The 21815-nt window shown below is 34.9% G+C and overlaps 1 protein-coding gene across 1 annotated transcript in view; it reads left to right on the top strand.

Moving 5' to 3' along the window:
* The first annotated feature begins 4727 nt into the window (after nucleotides 1-4727).
* Nucleotides 4728-21815, top strand: part of LOC117101407 (FERM domain-containing protein 4A-like) — an 82940-nt gene continuing 65852 nt past the window's right edge. Inside the window, exon 1 of the mRNA XM_033241386.1 lies at nucleotides 4728-4917. The gene's annotated coding sequence lies outside the window, so the exon portion shown is untranslated. The remainder of the gene's footprint in view (nucleotides 4918-21815) is intronic.

The raw sequence follows: 21815 nt of genomic DNA on the forward strand, positions 1-21815 counted from the left end.
TTTTAATGGTAAAAACACAAACGTTTTCGGGCATCGCCCTTCACCAGATGGTCATCAATCAGTAGATGCCTCAAAACATTATATGAAGAATGTCCGGCAGCTGGAATAGTGAAACATGTATCTTTAGAGGGCTTATCCCCCCCCCCATTGCTCACTATTTCGAATTAAAGAGCCATACTATCAGTGATTTAGGCTAGTTAATCTTAGGCGCCAATTTCAGATCTACTAAGGCTAGAAGATGTCGCGAGGGTATCCGCCCAGTCCTCTATTAGTAGATTTGAAATTGGCGCCTAAGATTATAAAGCATAAATCACTGATAGTATGGCTCGGTAAATTAGAGTGGTGAGCAACAGGAAGCCCTTTTGATGGTCTTCAACTAATTTTTTTTTTGGTTTTTAAGTCCGAGTTTACATTCGGATTCGCCTACAATAATTACCGTTTAATTTAAATTATATTTAGTTGAAAATTGTGCTGCGCTTTTGTACAATGGACGACAAAACTCAAATTCGGCAAACCGGGTTTCGGCCAACTGGGATTTCATGTTTTTGAGGAACTGGATTCGTCAAACTGGGTTTTTGGCAAAGTAGGTTAAATTCTGCAAACCAGGTTTCGACAAACTGGATTTCGGCCAACTGGGAGGATACCGTTCAGATGGCAGAGGCCTACTGCGCAAGATTAATGAAAGAAACCAGTAGCGGCGCCAGCGGGGTGGCAGAAGGACTTAACACCCCCCACCCCTCATCGGCCAAAGCTCGTCGGGCAGTCGGAACAAAAAAATAGGCCTAGTTCCCATCCCAGCCATTTCCGGCCATCTAGAAGTCCCAATTAAAAAAAAAAAAAAATCTCGCGCTATAGTTACAGCTATAAATATTGAGCCCCCCTCCCCCCATAAATTATATCCTAGAGCCGCCACTGAAAGAAATGCTTAAAATAATGGGAACAGAGCACTCCGAGAGTATACCTCCGCCCACACCATAATTTCCCCTGTATAAAAATTCCCACGCATATTTTCCTTTTGAAAAAAAAAGAATAGAGCATCAACCTCCACCATCATTCGAGCCAGGGACCTGTCGCTTACAAAGAGAACCTCATAACCAATTCCTGTGACAATAATACGTTTTTGGATGTGCGATCCTGTAGCCGTTGAGAGCCTTCAATCATTGTTGTTACTTGTACCATGCCAAACCATTCTAGAAAGATTCATTCAAATCCATTGATAAGTTTTTAAGATATTTAGGTCTGGGACGTTTCATTTTAAGGGTCTCCACATGCACACCCTACTCCGGAACGTCACCGAAATTGCAAAACTCTTTTGTTCTATTTAAATGTTCTTCATATCCTCACCCTACTCGGATCGTCCAAAATAATAATTTCTTCCTTTGTACATGACAAACCATTCTAGAAAATTCATTCAGATAAAGTGATCAGTTTTTGAGATATTTATATGTAGGGCGTTAACATTTTAAATGACGCCCTGCCCCCAACTCACACCTGAATCTGGATCATTTCCAAAATTTAAACTGAAAATGACTTCCTTGTTACTTGGTTAACACTTACAGAAAGTTTCATACAGATCAGTGGCGGATCCAGGAATTTGATGTCCTCAACGAAAAAGAGTGGGCGTGGTCGGCGTCGCTCACAATCCCTCGAAAGTGTTCCAGGGGCGATTCCCCCGAAAAGTATGACAATAATTTAGGGGTTTTAAAGAGTTGTTTAATCGATTTTAGAGTCTACTTATAGAAAATACATATACATTTTATTTCTCCTCGACGAGTTGGGGGGAGCTCTCCAAGACGGGGGAAGGGGGCTGGTCCAGGCCCCACACCCCAGCCGACATCCACACCCACCTTACTCCGGTTCGTGACCAAAATAAAAATAATCTTCCATTCAATATCAGAAATCATCTGTGAGAATCTGACGCGTGTAGACCTGAAACTGTAGGCAGGAGGTTGCTAACAAACCCATAAAAAAAAAATACAAACACACAAACACACACACAAGCCCAGGCCACAAAGAAAAATTGAATGAAAATATAACTTCCTTGCGGAGGTAACTCAGTGGCAGATCTAGGATTTAGCAATGGGGGTGGATAATGGGAGGTGAGAAGGCCCGAGTGTGGGGGAGGGGGTGTTTGTGAGGGGCATCCCTTCACATTTGAGATTTTTTTTAAAATTAGTAGACTGCTGGACGATCTTAGTTGGCATCTGAAAAGAAGTAAGCTAAAATTAGAAAGTGTATGTTTTACCACACGAAAACACCCACGCAAAACAAGTGACCATTATGTTGGGGTTTTTTTTTCACGGTAAAACGAAGGAGGCTAGTCACCCTAACGATTTTGTGAAGAGGAATTGAATCAGTATTAACGATTGTTTAAGATAGTACAACAATAAAGTAAATTTTGCTTTTAAATTTGAGTGACACACAGAGAATGACCCGTTTGCACGAAGGCAAAGCAACCAAGATGAGAAAAACGTAATAAGACAAATTTTTAATGCTTCGTAAAAATTTAGTTAGTGGGCAGTAATGTAATTAACATAATTTGGTCTACCTCTCCACAAAGCAAGCAGGATATTCTTAAAAGTGGCGATCTACAATTCCTCCTAATCTTTCATTAGGATGGATGTATAAAAATCGTTAACTAAAAGGTGCAATGATGTTTGAACTCAATAATACCATGTACAAAATCATCCCAGATCGGATTGATAGCCACAATAGCAGCTCGTTTTAAGGTTAAAATTGTTTTCTCTGATAGAGTTGAGACTTGCATACAAAAAGAAAATGGTCAGTACTTTCAATAGCATCACGTTTGCAAAGTTTACAAAAACCTGAGTAGGTGTTGAACCATCTGTTTTTTTTTTTCTACCACCCAGATCTAATGAGTTTTTGTTTCAAATTTAGACTAATTGAATGTATCTTATCAAAAGGTAGTAGGCCTACTCTGATTTCGGTTCACCTTTATATTTCACATAATCAGATAAGGTTGATTTTGATTTTGCTCTTTCATACCATGATTTGGCATTTTCATATGTAGAATGGAGCCAGGAATTATTTTCTTCGGAAATTAAGTACTCATTTAAACCAAATTTCGATAATTCTTGTATGTGAGTAATTGATTCCATTTAAAATTAAGTTTGACCTCCGTTAAACATTTACAAAGTAATTTTTGCCATTTATTAGCATCCAAATTGTTAGCCTATTATAATAACTTAATCTAAATCTGTTATGGATTGTACAATAGATTCCCATCCTATATCTCCACAAATAGCTTCTTTTTCTACATTTCTTGGAGAATTTGGTACTTTTTACTTTATTTTTATTTATTTAAAACATTTTTACCTATATACATTTTCAGGCAGATGTTAATGCCTGTATTTAACAATGGTCCTGCACAATAATTATAAAGAAAATATAGACAGTCACATTAAAATTTAGGTAATACAGAAAAATATTTCAAATATCCACGAATCAAAAACTCCAAAAATAAATTTTTTACAATAAAATGGCAAAACATCAACAAAGCATAACTTATTGAAGATTTCAAAAAAGTTACGTGACGTCGCAAAACGTAGGCCTATTGTAGAACATGCGCGGAGTGCAGCCATGAGGACAGGATTTTGGCAAAGATCGTATAGCGCCGCTACGCTACGATCGTAGCGGCGCTATATGATCTTTGGTTTTGGATGGTGACGGGTCGTGGACGAGTGTTTAGAATAAAGATTCAAAAGCCTGAATACGTCTCCAGCACACTGATCTCTATTATTTGTCAGCAACATTGCAGAGAACATTCAAAATAACACATAAACAAACGCCAAAAAATAGGTTATTTCAAATTACTATATTAGGCCCTATAATCCTCGCCATTCTATAATTGTAAGTTTTCAAGGTTATAAAATTTGATTAAAAAATGAAACAAATATTGAAAGTAGTTAGAAACCCTTTACTATAATTAAGTAAAACCTATAAAACAAGTAAACCTTTAAAACCTTATAAAGTACGTAAAGATGAATGTAAAAAAGCAGGTAAAAAAAAGAAGAAAGGTTCCCTGTTAAAATATATTTTTATGTTAAAACAATTTCCTAACTGTTTGTTATTTCAGATTTTGCTGCTGAATGCAATTTCATTAGACTTTTGAATATATTTAAACTTGGTAAAGACTTGATCATTATAGGGTACCGTAGTTTCTTACACTATTGTATAGCCGTAACATAATTGTCTTACTATTTTGACTGGTTATTTTAGATTTTACAAAGTTTCTGAAAGGCATAATCACAATACGAGACAAAGCAGAATAGGCCTACTTTGTCTCGTATTGTGATTATGCGTTTCAGAAACGTTCATAAAATGTTTGTTAAGAAACTCTGGTCCTATAGATTTGGAAATTTTGTGGTTTAATTTTGATTCGGGACAAAATCTATCATTTACATTTAGCATGACCAAGTTCGTCTAATTCTCTTTTGCCATCCAGTGACTAAAATGGATCATTTTATATTGCATAACATTGATTAAACTTCTGTCCCTTTATACATCAAAATAAAAATACACACTTAATTTCTAATTGAACTTTTATAGGAACGATCCGACATGGAATACATTTATCCATGCTTAAATTTATTGGTTTCCATCCAAGTTGTACAGATATTGCCATTGTGTGTACATAATCAGAACAGCCCCCTCTATACACATATTTTTTACTAACCAAAATACTGTACTACTGTGATTTAAAATGAGGCAAGGAGTAGACGCGAAAATCACGAAGCGGAACATATTTCACGCTTTGGCTCGTGTTGTGTTGTGATCGGTCATTCGCTTGTTTTTCTAATCAGTGACTGAGTGTTTGAATCAGGGATGAATATGCAATGATACTGCTTGGACTATAACATTATATCGTCGGAATTATATCTATCCACAATTGTGGAGGTGAGTTTTCTTCATCATTTTAATTTTATGTAATGACAGATCAAGGCTAGGCTAGAAATGTCCTGGTTAATTTGCATTGCCGCCAGGCCCCACTCACTCTCTAGGCCTAGGACTACCTAGGGCCAGGCACTATCTGGTAAGCCAAGGCCTAGCACGACCAGGCCTATTAGTAATAGGTAATAGTATTACCAACTAGCTAGGGCCTAGGCCTAGCCCAGCTGTCATCCCCAATGTTTTTCATGTGTGTTTTCTTGCAACAGGTTGATGTGTACTGGTAATTAGATTCGTGCGAATTTGGCCTAGGCCTAGTTAGGCCAAAGCATAGGCTATGCTTAGGCCTACGTAATGAACATGACACACTAAATTATAAATAACCCCCAGGGCATCAGATATTGATACTGTACTGTACATGTAGGCCTACAGTAATAGGCATATCTATGGAGGTGGAAGGTAGGCCTTGACCTGTACTACTACAGTATTTGATTTGATTGATGATTTGTCTTAAAGGCACATAGAAAAAATTATTAGATTATCACTCTTTTTTTAAAAATAATCGATGAGGGAGGGCATTTTTTTTTTTTTTTTTTTTTTTAAACAGAACAATATATTATTTCGCTTTTGTTTTTATCGATGAGGGAGGGACTGTTTATATTTGGCTAGTAATAGTAAATATTGTATAAAAAGTGGCTTAATTTTATAGTTTTTCAAAGAAGATGTATTGAAGTCACAAAATTGAATTGTTATTTTTATGCTGTCGAAATAATTGATGTGGAAAAAAATTATTTTTTTTATTCCCGCATCAATATTGCCCGGGAGTGATAATCTAATAAATTTTTCTATTTGCCCTAAAACTTCCAGTATCTTTTGTCATTTGAGGTTGTATTTGATTGATTTTTGCTGTATAATTTAGCACTGGTAATTTTCTTATTTTTTTTAAACCAAGCATACCTGTACATGTGGGAGTGGGGGCGTGTACTCCTAGTTATTACCCCTCTAAATCCGCTACTGAGTAGTAATAGTATGATAAGAATCATGCTCTCCATAGAAAAATGCAACTGCTTTATTACTTTACTTCCCGTGATGTATTGATTATGTTGGTCCATGCTGTATTTTACAGTAGTACAGTATACTTTAGGGGCATAGTTGTGAATATTCTAAAAGTGTCATTAAACTGCAGGCTTATGTTCAATAATTTCCTTGAATCAGGCGGAGTGATAAGTATGATAGCCAGGTGTCCAGTCATCCATTAACTTCACACCTGATAACTGTTACTTTAAGGTGTTTTTCATCTCATGTTTTTTTTACTTGACTGAATTCCAGTTATGAAAGTGATACAGGCATTTAGGATTGGTGTTCGTGCCAGCAGCTGCTGTCAGAACATCATTAATTCCAACGATCAGTAGTTTTTTTAATGGATCGTACCCAGTGTGTTAAATTCAAAGGACATTGTTCCAAACTTAAAACTATTACTTGTGGTGTCCCCCAGGGTACCTGTACAAAATTGGGGCCCAGCATATTTATGGTAAATGATGTGGCAACCACTACTGAAAATTGTTCATTTGTCGATGATTTGACCCTAGGAGAAACAGTTAATACTAAGATAAACGTACAATCAGAACTCCAAACCCACTTAGATTCTCTAGGTAATTGGTGTAGCGATACCGACATGCAGCCCAAGCCCGCCAAATGTCATGCTATCAATATATATTTCATGAAGTCCCTGATCAATTATCCCCAAAATGGTGAAAATATTGATGCTGTCCATAATGTAAAGTTGTTAGGACTTGAGTTACTGTACAAGACAATTTATGTTGTGATGTACAAGTTAATAATTTCTGGAGCAAGTAGAAGAATGTTTCTTCTGTATGCACTGAGAGGTTACTGTATAATGCCCCAATTGGGGACATATCATAGTATTTTACCATCTCTATATCCGGTCACTGACTGAGTATGCATGTGTAGTTTGGCACTGTAGTCCTACTAAACACCAGTGTAACCAAATTGAGAGGTTGCAAAAGCGAGCATGCAAAATTATACTTGGTCAAAATGATGAAAATTATGTTACTGCCCTAAATCAACTAAAAATTGTAGTCATCCTGAACTACTGTAATTTTAAGGTTTGAGGTTTGGAATAGGAATTTTAATGTTGACAAAGTACCGTGATAATTATGTTATTTGTAATTTATATAATCCAATAATATAAATTTTGATTTCTCCTTAATATAAATTTATATATATATAAATATTTATATATTTAAATAGAGCATGTTTTAGCATATAATACTTTTCAATCAGAAACGTGCGTGCTTCGTGAGGGTCAAAGTGCGGCGGATCACCTAACTCGTCCTCAGTGACGAGTTCAAATCTAGTTTAATTTGTATTTTTATGTGTAAATACTGTATGAATTGAAGTATTGAATTAAGTGCAATTTCTTTTACAGCTTAAAAATTAGATTCGTTTTATATATTTTTATTTATTGTAATAAACACTTTTAGCTGCGTGCTACCATTGTGTACATTATTTATACCGTAATAAATAAATAAATAAATAAAAATACAAAAATAAAAACTAATTTTAACAATTCTGCCTACAGTAGTCATTCACATCCTAGCCAAGTATAATTACTATGTGGAGACACAAACACTAAAGCCAGACACACGGTGTATCCAACGAATCCATCTTTGTGACTGATTGACGACACAAAGCTGTCTGATTGATTTTCAGTGGTATTGTCAATGAAGACAAACCGTGTAGTCCTGAAATTGCATCAGTTGGCACATTTCATACTTTATAATGTCTTCACCATTAGTGCAAAACTCTGCTACCACGCAGTGGCATACTTAGGAGAGGGCACGGTGGCTCATCTCCCCTAAAAAGAAAACTCATGGCCCCTCAGTCAAAAAACACCACCCATTGTTTGAAGCAAATAAATCACAATCAATCAAGTAGATAAAAGTCACCTCATATCACCACCTCCCCATTTCACCTTCGCATTCCCCCTCCTCATCAGCCCCAAATTACAAGACTTCTAGATACACCAACCTGCTACCATTCTTCCTTGATGTCAAGTCCTAACTAAGCGACCCTTTCGAGAACATAAACGTGTAAACAGTCCAAACACTAAGTCCAGCTGTTCCTCATACAGTTTATCTGCTATATCATTGTTCATTCATGACATGATCATCCATTTTCAACACATAATTTTAATTGAATAGGAAACACTACAGTAGGCCAACTATGCTCATTACTCACTCAAAAACAGTGATCCTTCTGTGTCCAGATACAGTAATATACAATGCTCTTATTCTTGAAAGGTTTTCCTTAACTAGGTGCAGCAAACCACAATAAATTCACAGACAGAACCCCATGATGCCAAACAGTGTTTGTTTAAGTTATACTGTAATGTAGTACTGTACGTATTTTAACATACCTTGTATTTACTTTTAATCTTTTTTTCAATGAAGGTATATATATGACAAATTATAATAAATGAATTTCTTGGGGTTGGGAATGGGGTGATGGGGGAACATTAATTTTAAATTGTGAAACAGCTATTCTATAGTTTTATCCAAGCCTTATTTTAAATATTTTTATTTAATATTTTAAGAGTTGGATGGAGATAGCTTTTTAATATGGTATGCTGATGCTTCATGCTAGGCCTATTATATGAATGAATAAATAGTGGAATCAAAATCCTGGTCTGGTATCAACACTACAGGTGTCTAGACTGGGGAACAAACGTATTTATACTTTGACAAACAGATAAAGAAAATGTCCCTGGAATTTGATCTCTTGTTTTTCTTTTCAAAATTAAAGGGTACAGCTGTAAATTGTGACCTTTTCTCCGGGTTCACAGCATCTACTATCTCTTTATCGCTGCTTTCTGCCTGATTGATCATCAATCACGCATTGTACAAATATACTTAATGATCATTAAACCATACAAAAAAACTAAATTCTTCTCCATCAAAGGAAGTAATCTGTAGAAAATGCAAGTAGTGTTTAGTAAGAAATTTCCCATCACACCTTGGTTGAATCGAAAACAAATAAAGATAATTCTCTGTGATTTGTTTATGCTTTCGTTTTATAGCCTACAGTACGGTGTAGTTTGTAAGTGATGGCTTTCGCTCACCGGCCAGATGCGATTTAATTCGAAAGAAATATATTCCTGTATTACCAAGAACTTTTACAGTAACTGTAAAATTACTTGACTAGTGATTACTCCCTGCCTACTATTAATAGCAGGGAGATCTCCCTGCTAATAGTAGTACATTAATTTAAATCACTGTACCATTGACAGTACAGTACACAGATATTGGATTTACACTTTCATAACAGTGGCACGTGTTAGACAAAGCCTAACGGTGCATCCAAAAAAGAACAAAATGTAAGCAACAAAAATATAAAATGAATTTCTTAACTATAAAAGAGATTTGCACATTATTCATATTACATTATTGCCCACTTGCCAATCATATTAAACACTTATAAACTACAAACTAAAACAAGAAAGACTGGTTTGAAAAGTCGTGCACAGCAAACCAAGACGCTAACTCACCTCGTGATGCTTCAAACTGATGCAATGCAACTAGCCGAATGCTAGCTGTCTTCTCTGTCGTCGGGTGTTGCTCGACAGGGAAGACAACCAGCACCCAGCCAGCCGCACCGCCCGACGAAGGTCCGATGACATCGGCCTGAAAACGCAGCAAAGCCAGCCAACTCCTCGGTACGGGTTTTCAAAGTCGGTATCATAAATAGAAACCAAATGAAATTATTTGAACATTAAAGAATATACAGTAAGAACAAAATTAAAAGAAAAGCATGTATGTGACATCATTAACCTAGTTAATACAGAATTGACAAATGATGATCAGTCGAAAGAATTAAGGCCTGTCTCTTATACCCATCTAGCTGTGTATAAGAGACAGGTCCAAACACTAAGTCCAGCCGTTCCTCATATACAGACAGGGTAATACAGTATACCTGTCTCTTATACACCTTTGTTATTAGGCTGATGTCAACATAATTCAATCTACAACCAATTCCACCACACTAATATTAATACACACAATACTTGATCTACTTTTATTTACTGTACCATCATTGTCAGTGGATAAACACACCAGTGGCTATGTACATTGCAATCACAACGGGAGATGTAAACGCTGTTTATTTTGACCACTTACAATCCTTCATTCGGATTGCCATGTTTACATATTTTCAGATTGATGGATGCCTACTGTATCAGTATCTTTTCAATGTTTCTCAGTTTATTTCAATAGTCACTTTGTGTAAAAGCTTTATTTTAATTAAATCTAAAAAGAAATTCTTCTCAATGTACTTTATACAATTAAGGGAAGAAGTATATGAGTTCATTTCAAGTCTAAACACCGAGGACTATATGAGTGTCAGCTGAGTACTTCCTCTTCAAATCATCCCTCTCTGTCGTAATTAGAGGAATTGAGAGCACTCTCGTTGATACTTTAAGACCTGTCTCTTATACACATCTAATAGAGCACCTTGGATATACTGTAAGGGTCACTCTCATTGAATCTAGTAAAAACATCAAATACTTTGGCAGTGCTTTCTGTACAGTATTTTTTGTTGAGTTTTGAACTTTAACACCACTTATGCGACTGCATAACTATTCCACAGAAGCTTAAAATTTCTCTCTCCCTCAAATAATCACTCACCTACTTTAAGCAAAATTAGGTGTGTTTTTTCTTAGCTCACCTGCCATTCAAAAAAAAACAAGCCTTGTAGAGGGTTTGAAAAGTAATTGCTTCCTACAGCGATATTGGATAGAATGATAAATTAAAGTTTAATGTCGCAAATTATTACTCACGATAGATTGTGTCAAGCTGATGAGGTACAGTACAAATTGATTGAAATGCTTCTGCAGCAAACGCAGGGCTCTAGGATAGCAAAGACCTACATTAAGTAATAGGCGTACTGTAGACTTTTCTAGAAATTTCTGTCAGTATTTGTCAAAACAAGAGCGAATTACTATAGAGCCCAATCACACGTACAGTATTGTATTGACCCAGGGCCACCTGAACTATGGTCAACTCAAAACAACCGTTCGGTTTTTGGTTAGTATTTCGTGTCTGCTCAGGGTCGCACTGCGAACATTCACACTTTCTCTTTTGCGCCAGGTTTTGCGGTAAATGTTACGGTATTTAAGCTGTCAAAAATTGACCGCTATCAAGGAGAGCTTAGTTTGGTGTTCGTTAAGATATGAAGATGACTTGGCCTTGGTCTTGCATTGTGGGACCTCAACCGGCATTAAAATTGGACTAACTTTAGGTTGCCTTTGGGCCGGCTTAAAATTTGTTTTTTATTCACACTTCAAAAAAGGTAATTGGACTCTAAGTAAGATACTGTATAGATAAAACTGAACTGATTTCAGGCTCAACCATTCATCCTCATTCAACATTGCGAGGTTAACTGGGTGTGTCAGTACATTTTGATACATAATGTTCAATTTTGGACTTGCATCGCTGCACTTACTGTACAAAGGATGCAGGTGATCAATTACAGTTCTTATGACTGTACTGATGATACTGTAGTTTAATAATAATAAACACTTCACCATAGTTGGTTGTTTGTATCATTGTATAAAAAAACAGCTGTGCATACTGTAGTATACATGGTAATGAATCGTCACCACCAGTAGCAACTATCATTGGCGCTATAGTTGAAACCGGAGGTACTGTGTGTAGAATATAAACAAACTCTCACTACTGTACCTGTCTGAGACGCTATCAATCTAAACCCTGCAGCTATGTATACCGCATTTAGCATTTAGTAGCATGAATCCCAAATACTACTGTATAGATAAAATAAAATTGAATGTAGCATGCTACATCTCTAAAGCAAGTGTCGCTAGTTTACGATAATATATGTGTTGGGCCCGAGATAGGATAATTAGTCAATTATTATGAATCCTGTCTTCTTTAGTACTGTAGCATACAACAGTTTACTGTACACAAACTGACCAATAAAGACTCATTACTACATTACTGTAGTATTCTGCAGAATTAGATCGATTCTGCACAACCAGTATCAGTAAACACTAATATATTAGGTTGTTGTTCATGAATCAAGATTATATGCAGTATGCTGCTGTAACTGTACACTACAATTCGCTCTACAAATTAAATGTAAACTAAAGCTGATTCTAACATAGCTCAAATATATGAGCGCAAGACCAGCCTCCAATTAAATCAATAATTAAAAAGGGACGTAGGAATCAAAACCTTATGATAATATAATGGAAGATAGGACATACTGTAAAAACATCATTGGTTGCCGCTATAAATTGAGTAAAAAGTAAAAAGTAAAGTTATAAAATACCATACAATCTTCCATTGATAAGTACTTTATTCAACAGAAAGCAACTGCAAGCAGAGTAGACATAAGCAGGCAGTTATCAATTCATCATGCCAGAAGCAATGCACAGTCAAAGGTCTGTACACCCTGTCTCTTATCCCCATCTAGATGTGTATAAGAGACAGCCACAATACATTGAAACGTGCCGCTGTCGCTTCGTAGAGTGTCAGCAATCACTAGTGTTGTGTCTCTTTCACCACCCTGATATTGTGCTATTATTTCAGTTACTCCATTTGTGACATTACTGGTATTCCATGTTACGAAAGGAATAAGTACAATACTAGAACTACTTCGCACGATGTTGCATGTTATTCCTGTTTCTGAGCCATCAACTACATCTCCGATGTTATAGTCACAGCATAGCATGAACAGATAAAAAATGAAACAAATATATAATACGATTATTTAATGGTTAATGCTATTGACACTTTGCTTGTATGTCTGTAGCGTGTAATTTAAATAATTAGGTTTACTTTAGTGTTCAAATGCTGATTTAAAATAAAGCTATTGTGCTGTCTCTTATACACATCTAGATGTGTATAAGAGACAGACAACATACAATCCTCATTTCCCGGTTAGTAATTTACCATACCCACCCCACTCCCCATATAGAAAACAATACGACATAGGGCTTATTTGCCAGGTTTTGTGGTAAATGTTACGGTATTTAAGCTGTCAAAAATTGACCGCTATCAAGGAGAGCTTAGTTTGGTGTACGTTATGAAGATGAGTAGGCCTTGGTCTTGCTTTGTGGGACCTCAACCGGCTTTAAAATTGGACTAACTTTAGGTTTCCTTTGGGCCGGCTTAAAATTCGTTTTTTATTCACACTTTAAAAAAGGTAATTGGGCTCTAAGATACTGTATAGATAAAACTGAACTGATTTCAGGCTCAACCATTTATCCTCATTCAACATTGCGAGGTTCACTGGGTGTGTCGGTACATTTTGATACATAATGTTCAATTTTGGACTTGCATCGCTGCACTTACAAAGGATGCAGGTGATCAATTTAAACAGTTCTTATGACTGTACTGATGATAATGTAGTTTAATAATAATAAACACTTCACCATAGTTGGTTGTTTGTATCATTGTATAAAAAAACAGCTGTGCATACTGTAGTATACATGGTAATGAATCGTCACCGCCAGTAGCAACTATCATTGGCGCTATAGTTGAAACCGGAGGTACTGTGTGTAGAATATAAACAAACTCTCACTACTGTACCTGTCTGAGACGCTATCAATCTAAACCCTGCAGCTATGTATACTGCATTAGCATTTACTGTAGTAGCATGAATCCCCAATACTACTGTATAGATAAAATTTAAGACCAGCCTCCAATTAAATCAATAATTAAAAAGGGACGTAGGAATCATAACCTTATGATAATATAATGGAAGATAGGACATACTGTAAAAACATCATTGGTTGCCGCTATAAATTGAGTAAAAAGTAAAGTTATAAAGTACAATACAATCTTCCATTGATAAGTACTTTATTCAACAGAAAGCAACTGCAAGCAGAGTAGACATAAGCAGGCAGTTATCAATTGATCATGCCAGAAGCAATGCACAGTCAAAGGTCTGTACACCAATTGACCACTGCATAATAATGGCTGTGTTTGTGCGAACCTGTCAGTTACATGCCAGAACTTAAATCAATTCTGACCATTGTGCTTTGTTATTAGGCTGATGTCAACATAATTCAATCTACAACCAATTCCACCACACTAATATTAATACACACAATACTTGATCTACTTTTATTTACTGTACCATCATTGTCAGTGGATAAACACACCAGTGGCTATGTACATTGCAATCACAACGGGAGATGTAAACGCTGTTTATTTTGACCACTTACAATCCTTCGTTCCGATTGCCATGTTTACATATTTTCAGATTGATGGATGTCTACTGTATCAGTATCTTTTCAATGTTTCTCAGTTTATTTCAATAGTCACTTTGTGTAAAAGCTTTATTTTAATTAAATCGAAAAAGAAATTCTTCTCAATGTACTTTATACAATTAAGGGAAGAAGTATATGAGTTCATTTCAAGTCTAAACACCGAGGACTATATGAGTGTCAGCTGAGTACTTCCTCTTCAAATCATCCCTCTCTGTCGTAATTAGAGGAATTGAGAGCACTCTCGTTGATACTTTAAGACCGGTCGGTATTAATACTGTATTAACATACTGTAGTGTGAATAAGTCGTGATGCTACGTGCTTTAACGTACGAAAGAGCTCTTCAGGAAATCTTTGCTCTTGTCATTAACTGAGTCATAAAGAACTTCAAGAGATAATGCAATTACTGGAAGTACAACAATAGATTGGTTGCATAGCAATGGATTGGTTGCAAGAATTTAAATCAAACCATTTTGACTAACTGTTATAACATACTGTAGTACTATTTTATAAAACATGGTAGGTCTACAGTTAGGTACCGTAATAAAAAATTGCATTGCTCAAAAACAGCGACATTTGAAAATTTGATTGGTCAGGATGTGTTTTTTGTTGCTGTAGCCGTAGGTCTACAGTACATTCTAGAATTAATTTCAAACCATCATTCAGCCATCCCAGATGCTTTTTTGGTGCTAAAATTATGGTTGCAAAGTCCATGCTGAACTTATGAAAAATTATTAGTTTGGTGCCTTTTTAAACATCACACTACAGTATGTGTTTTTTGGCTCTTTGGTTAAAATATTAAAATATAATAATATTGTTTGGTCTTGTTTGCCTAACACAGCATGTGTTTCCATGATTCATTACCAACAATACAACACTAACAGAAAATAAACAATATTTAAAATACTATAAAAATATATGCCTACAATATTCAACTGTACAGAAATTCTCCTAACAAAACTGTACAAAGATAATTAAAACATTCTGTTACAGTACACAGAGTTAAAAATATTACAGTTAATCAAAAATAGTTTTTAACATATATTCTTAAACATTTATATATATCTAATTTCTATATTTATTGCAAAATTAACAATTTTTTGCATATTTAATTAATCTATTCTTTATAGAATATTCAAAAATGGATAATAATTATAAAAATGGATTAATAAATTGCAGTATTTAAGTTGAATGAAAATCATTACAGTAAATACTGTACACAGTATTTTCGAATTCATTAATACTTTGAACAAACAATGTTTGCCAATTTCTAATATGTAGAGTAGTGCTACCTAATCCTGCATAACCATGTATCACGATGAGTACACACGCAACATTCTGTAATCAAATATCGCGTAGCCTGCTGTTAGGTGAAGCTAATGTCATGCTCTTATTAGTCCCTGCCGCCTGCCGCTCCTGGTGTGAAGGTTGACCGTTGCTCATGTCAATCATTCGGAAGATGTTAGTTCCATTAAGTAACGATGATATCACCTGAACTCTTGCCTACCTACATACTCTAAGTTCTAACACACAGTTTTGTTCGAGACAGTGTATATTAATGCTGAACTGTAATATGAAATGTATTGCCCAGAGCGAATTAGTAGTCAGCCATATTCATAAATTGTCAACGGAATTATGGAACGTAGATCAGTGAACTGTAGAATGGTGTGGTGTACATCTACTATGCATCATCAATATTAATTTTCAATTATGTTTGTTCTTATTCCTTCTGTTCATTTTCAATTCAATTAATCTTTATATCCTTTCAGTTTAAGTAATTGTAAATGCTCAAATAAGCGCCGCGGCACTTATTCCAGAGCGACGCTTATAAAAAAATATTGGTGTGGCACTTTCCACGCCCGTTCCCGTGTTACCTAATGTAGCTCACATATTTCCGTTGTTCAGTAGGCCTCTCAAGGTCTGTATGTAATCGTAAAAACCTTTTTAAGGAAATGCTTGTGTCTTCTTCATCGTCTTATTTATTCATTTTAACACTTCATTGTATTTAAATCCTGCTTCTGAAAGTGTCATTACAGACAGGGTAATACAGTATACTGTACTCTCGAATACGCATATTCAAGAGCGGCGCTTAGCAAAAAAAAATCTGGTTTAGTGCGGCGCTTATTTGAGCATTTACCATACTGTGGTAATGAAATTGATATGTGTAGAACTACTGAAAAGTTTTAAATACTGTTACAAAACAATTGGAATTAAGAACATTTAGAATAAAATTTTAGTATAATATTAAAATCAGCAGTGTTGAATTAAAAATTATTATATTAATTACTATATTACAATATAATTGTTTTCACCATTTTATCCATGGATGTTTATTCACTGTTTATTGAATTTTACTGAATATATCACTGTATCTAAAAAAGTAAACTGCTGGTACACCATAATTAAAAGCATAGCTTTGTGGGTTGGGGATAACCCTGATCAATATCCACTGGTCTAGTATGTTGCCATTAAATACAGTTAGGCCCTGTCATTTGATCACCTTGCACCTGTACACCATTCAGTTAGCCCTCTGTCATCACCTAGCGATGGACTACAGTATACACCATGGAGCTAGTCCTCTCTGTTATCACCTTGGGACCGTCACCTTGTCACCTTGCCACAGACTGTTGGATTACTGTAGCCCTCCCTGTCATCACATTGGGACTGGACACCATTGAGTTTCTGTACTGCTGTAGCCCTCTTGTCATCACCTTGCTACTGAACTGGGCAGTACAGATACTGTACTGTAAGTTCTGTATTGTATTGAGGGTCAAGCGAGCCTTGTTACCGTTCATTGTTTTATAGCGTAGCTACTGTGCTTGACCATTTACTATTCTGTACCTTAGTGTTGTAGCAGAGCTTAGGATTTGATTTCCTGATAGCGCACTACAGCCAATAATGCATATAGCGTGATAGCACAGTTTGTGTATACAATTTCTGGGGTAAAATATACAAAAAGTAACCAATTTACTGTCAATTAAATATTCCCAATGTTGTGATAGTAAGGTTTGTATCATGTGAGTGTGTTATAGGACCGCCGTACGACAAATCCAACTTTGCTCCCTGTGAGCTACACTGTATAGACGACTTGACGCCATCTGCTGGTTGTTGGTTGCAGTCTAAGCTGATTGTCGTTAAAAACGATTTGTTGCGTGCTCGTCATGGCATTGCATTCTCCATAGAAGAATCTGTATGGATAGTGACTCATACAAACTGTTGTTTTACCGGTATAATTTATCAATGCAGTGTAGTATCATTCATGACCAACAGCATTTGACTTGGTTTATTTGTTACATCAACAGCCTTTTAATCCTCTACAGTATAAATCATCTCCCATTCAATTTAAGATAAGCCGGTAGTGTCGTCTGTGGTAAAGTGGTATCGTAATGGATGGAAAACGTTTTACACAAAATGCAATCATCTCACTCTCAGAGTCGTACAGTTAGTGCTTGAAGATATGCTGCCAAAAAGAAATCAGAAAAAAGAGCTTAAATAAATATGAAAAATCGCATCAAAATCGTGCATAATTTAAAAGAATCAACTGTAGCGACACTGAACATTGGCACTTTACAAATCCCTATTGAATGATGGATTGATTATTGAGATTGATTTTGATTAATTTGAATATATTTTATATTTCGACACTTCCAACCAACAGATGGACAAAAATAATTTAAATAGTTGTAGATTCTCAGATACCACAAAAAATTCCTTTAAATAAGACTTTTTGTTTAAACAACTTCTCTTTGTTTTTAAATCACTTTCTGCCCTTTGCCCTTTGTATTACTTCCAATTACCTAACACTACGTACCCATTTGCACTTAATAAGACCTCCCAACTCCATCCAACTGTTCGACCAGTCTACCATAAACATATTGGTGACACTTACAGTAAGGATACTTAAATAAATTAAGCAATTCAAATACACAATTGAATTTTTTTTTTTTTTTTTTTAGTTTTACAGATAGATATTCTGCATCTGAAACAAAAAACTATAGATACATATGAATAAGTAATGGAATTGTTTGTTTAAAGTTGCCAAATAAGTTTTCAATTTTCAATGATAGAACATACAATTGAAACAAGTTATTGCTTAGCGATAATGCAGACTAAAAGCCAGGGTATTTAGTGTATCGCACCATAGTCGCTCGAATGTCGCACGGCAAAACCAACTCCACTCTCTGTGATCAATGTGACACCGTCCTATGATTGTTGGTGGCAGTCTTAAAGATTGTCAATAAAAACGATCAGTTGCGTGCGCATCGTCGTATTGTGTTCTGCACAAAATCACATTGGCCGACGACCGTTGGGGACAGTGTGTGCCGGGCTTTACTGTATTTGTCCTGATTAGGTAAGACATTGTTATTTTGCGAACCTTCTTCCCACCGGTAAAGATGATTAAATAATGATAATAATTTAACCTTAATAAAACGCATTATCATAAAGGCTCAATGTGCTTAACAATTAAAAATAATTGCTGGGAATTTAAGCAAAAATATTGTTTAAATAGGTGAACTTTTAAGAGGGCTCTAAAAGTGTTTAAAGAAGATATCTGTCGGATGTCACTAGGCAGGCAATTTCAGGGAGAAAACAGAAGCCCAGGAGAATAAAAATATATATTTTTTTTTTTTTTTTTTGGATAGTCAGTGCAATAACTGCCACGAAAAAGTAGAAATTTAATTTTAAAAATTTAATTTATTATTTATTTTTAATGTACCCATTGCCACTGCCTTGAAATCTCCCAGAATAATTTATCTCCCCTTATTTCTTTCTTAATTATAAATTTAAAACATACTGTATCTTACAGTACTACCAGTAAGCTACAAGTTTGATGTTCATCAATACAATTTTATTTTTACTTTCTTCACTGCCTGTCTTTGGGCAAAACTATTAAAAATTCAAAAACCAAATTTTATTTTAAATTTTTTTCCACCCTTCTCTGATGATCTTTAAGAAAGTAAGTTCACTAAACAAGTTATTAAAAAAATGTCTTAATACAAAAGTTCAGAAAAAAGTGTTACAGACTTGTTAAAAATACTACAGTACTACATAGCAATCCTTAAGTTGATGACTTGCTAGAGCAATTTAAGTGTTTTTCTTAGAATAGTCAGTATTTAAATGGATTGTTTGTTATGCGAGGGTAATATTTTCTCATTCCAGTTTCAAATTGAAAGCTAGTATAGTAATAAACTAAACTGTTACTTCAAAAATAATACATTCATGTATCGATTTTTTTCTCCTTCGTGTTTATTACTACTGTACCAGCTCAACAAAGAGTTTGATTTAATTTGTCTTTTTTAATCACATGAGGTTACAAGTAGTAAATTATAATATTCAGTTCACGTCAGTAACACTTTACTACATGTACATGTTTTTGATGTTGTACAGTGCCACTTTTCAACCTCATGGCTGCTGTTAGTGTTTTTTGTTGAATACTCTAGAATATACCTGAATGTATGATATTCCATTAATCATAATTCTGTGGAGTACAGTACTCTATTCTAATAAGTACTGTACAATAAATAAACATTAAATATTAAAAATGATAAATGGAAAGTGCGTCCAACACGAGCATAAAGAATTCATATTAAACCCTAACAAAAAGACATTCAGATAAGACTTTTATTTATTCTTTGTTTCGCGAACGTATTTTTTTAAAGATCGTCCGAGAAAGGCGGAAAAAAATATAAATTAAATTTTGGTTTTTCATTTAGCAAAGAGTTTCGCCAAATACATCCAGATGGAGGAGAAAATAAAAATGAAATTTTATTGGTGAATGTAAACAGTGTAGTAATGGGATGATGCTTGAAATTTATATAATTAGGAAGAAAATCTTTAAAAATACTACAGTACTACATAGCAATCCTTAAGTTAATGACTAGCTAGAGCAATTTAAGTGTTTTTCTTAGAATAGTCAGTATTTAAATGGATTGTTTGTTATGCGAGGGTAATATTTTCTCATTCCAGTTTCAAATTGAAAGCTAGTATAGTAATAAACTAAACTGTTACTTCAAAAATAATACATTCATGTATCGATTTTTTTCTCCTTCGTGTTTATTACTACTGTACCAGCTCAACAAAGAGTTTGATTTAATTTGTCTTTTTTAATCACATGAGGTTACAAGTAGTAAATTATAATATTCAGTTCACGTCAGTAACACTTTACTACATGTACATGTTTTTGATGTTGTACAGTGCCACTTTTCAACCTCATGGCTGCTGTTAGTGTTTTTTGTTGAATACTGTAGAATATACCTGAATGTATGATATTCCATTAATCATAATTCTGTGGAGTACTCTATTCTAATAAGTAAAATAAGTAAACATTAAATATTAAAAATGATAAATGGAAAGTGCGTCCAACACGAGCATAAAGAATTCATATTAAACCCTAACAAAAAGACATTCAGATAAGACTTTTTTATTCTTTGTTTCGTGAACGTATTTTTTTAAAGATCGTCCGAGAAAGGTGGAAAAAAATATAAATTAAATTTTCGTTTTTCATTTAGCAAAGAGTTTCGCCAAATACATCCAGACGGAGGAGAAAATAAAAATGTAATTTTATTGGTGAATGTAAACAGTGTAGTAATGGGATGTTGCTTGAAATTTATATAATTAGGAAGAAAATCTTTTTTTTTTTTTTTTTGGGCAGTGGCTGGCATAATAAAAATAAAGAAAAAGTTTTTTTCCCCTGAAATTTTCATTATTTTTTCGTGGCGGTGGGTGTTTCCCGGAAATTTTCATTATTTTTCGTGGCGGCGGGTGTGCTACCGTAATTGGCCAAAAATAATATAAAAAAAAAAAAAATCATCATTATTGGCAGAAGACAGGTTCGTTAAACAAGGTATGAAAATAGTCTCGCCTAAAGGATGTAATCATGTTAAATGAAATAATAGAAAACAAATTATGAACTAAAAACAAAACCAAAAGAGAAAGTACAAAAAGTCAATGTTGATGATATTAAGGATTTAACTCTTTCTTTGGATAGAATTTATTTCCAGAGAAATCACAACAAACACAAAACAGATGACATTATGTACTGTAGATTGCACCTAAAATTATCGATAAAGGCAAGAGCCAAGTTTGTAAAGTTATGAAGTTAGTTTGACGACTCCTAGTACTAAACACTTATTGTTGCGTCACAGTTGTAGTAAACCCAAGAGCCAGTAAAATTTTGCCAAGGCCCTGACTTGTTATATTGGTTATTGGCTGAATTAGTGTTCAAATTTTTGCCCATTTCAGGCTTAAAATTTGTCCTTATTTTACACTGTACCGTACAATTGAGTGACCTTGTTGGCAGAATGATATAGGGACTGTATGTGTAGCCGAGTATTTTGTGTTGTGTATGTATTTGTGATGTGAGTCACTAGCCTGATTTGTTGGGTTTTTTAAAGGTTTTTTTTAAGGTTCTTAAACGTTCTCTAAACGATCGACGACGTAACACCGTTTGCTGATTGTCGATAGCAGCATGAACTGGTTGTCATTAAAAATGATCCGTTGCACGTGCGTCGTCGCGTTGCGTTCTTTATGGAATCACGTCGGCCGATTTAAAAAGGAGGGAACAGTAAGAATGGTTGTGGTAGTTTTTCTCAAAAGTGCG

The sequence above is a fragment of the Anneissia japonica genome, unplaced genomic scaffold, assembly GCF_011630105.1.
Source record: "Anneissia japonica isolate Jap-2015-1 unplaced genomic scaffold, ASM1163010v1 scaffold287981_len1045443_cov154, whole genome shotgun sequence".
Lineage (NCBI taxonomy): Eukaryota > Metazoa > Echinodermata > Crinoidea > Comatulida > Comatulidae > Anneissia > Anneissia japonica.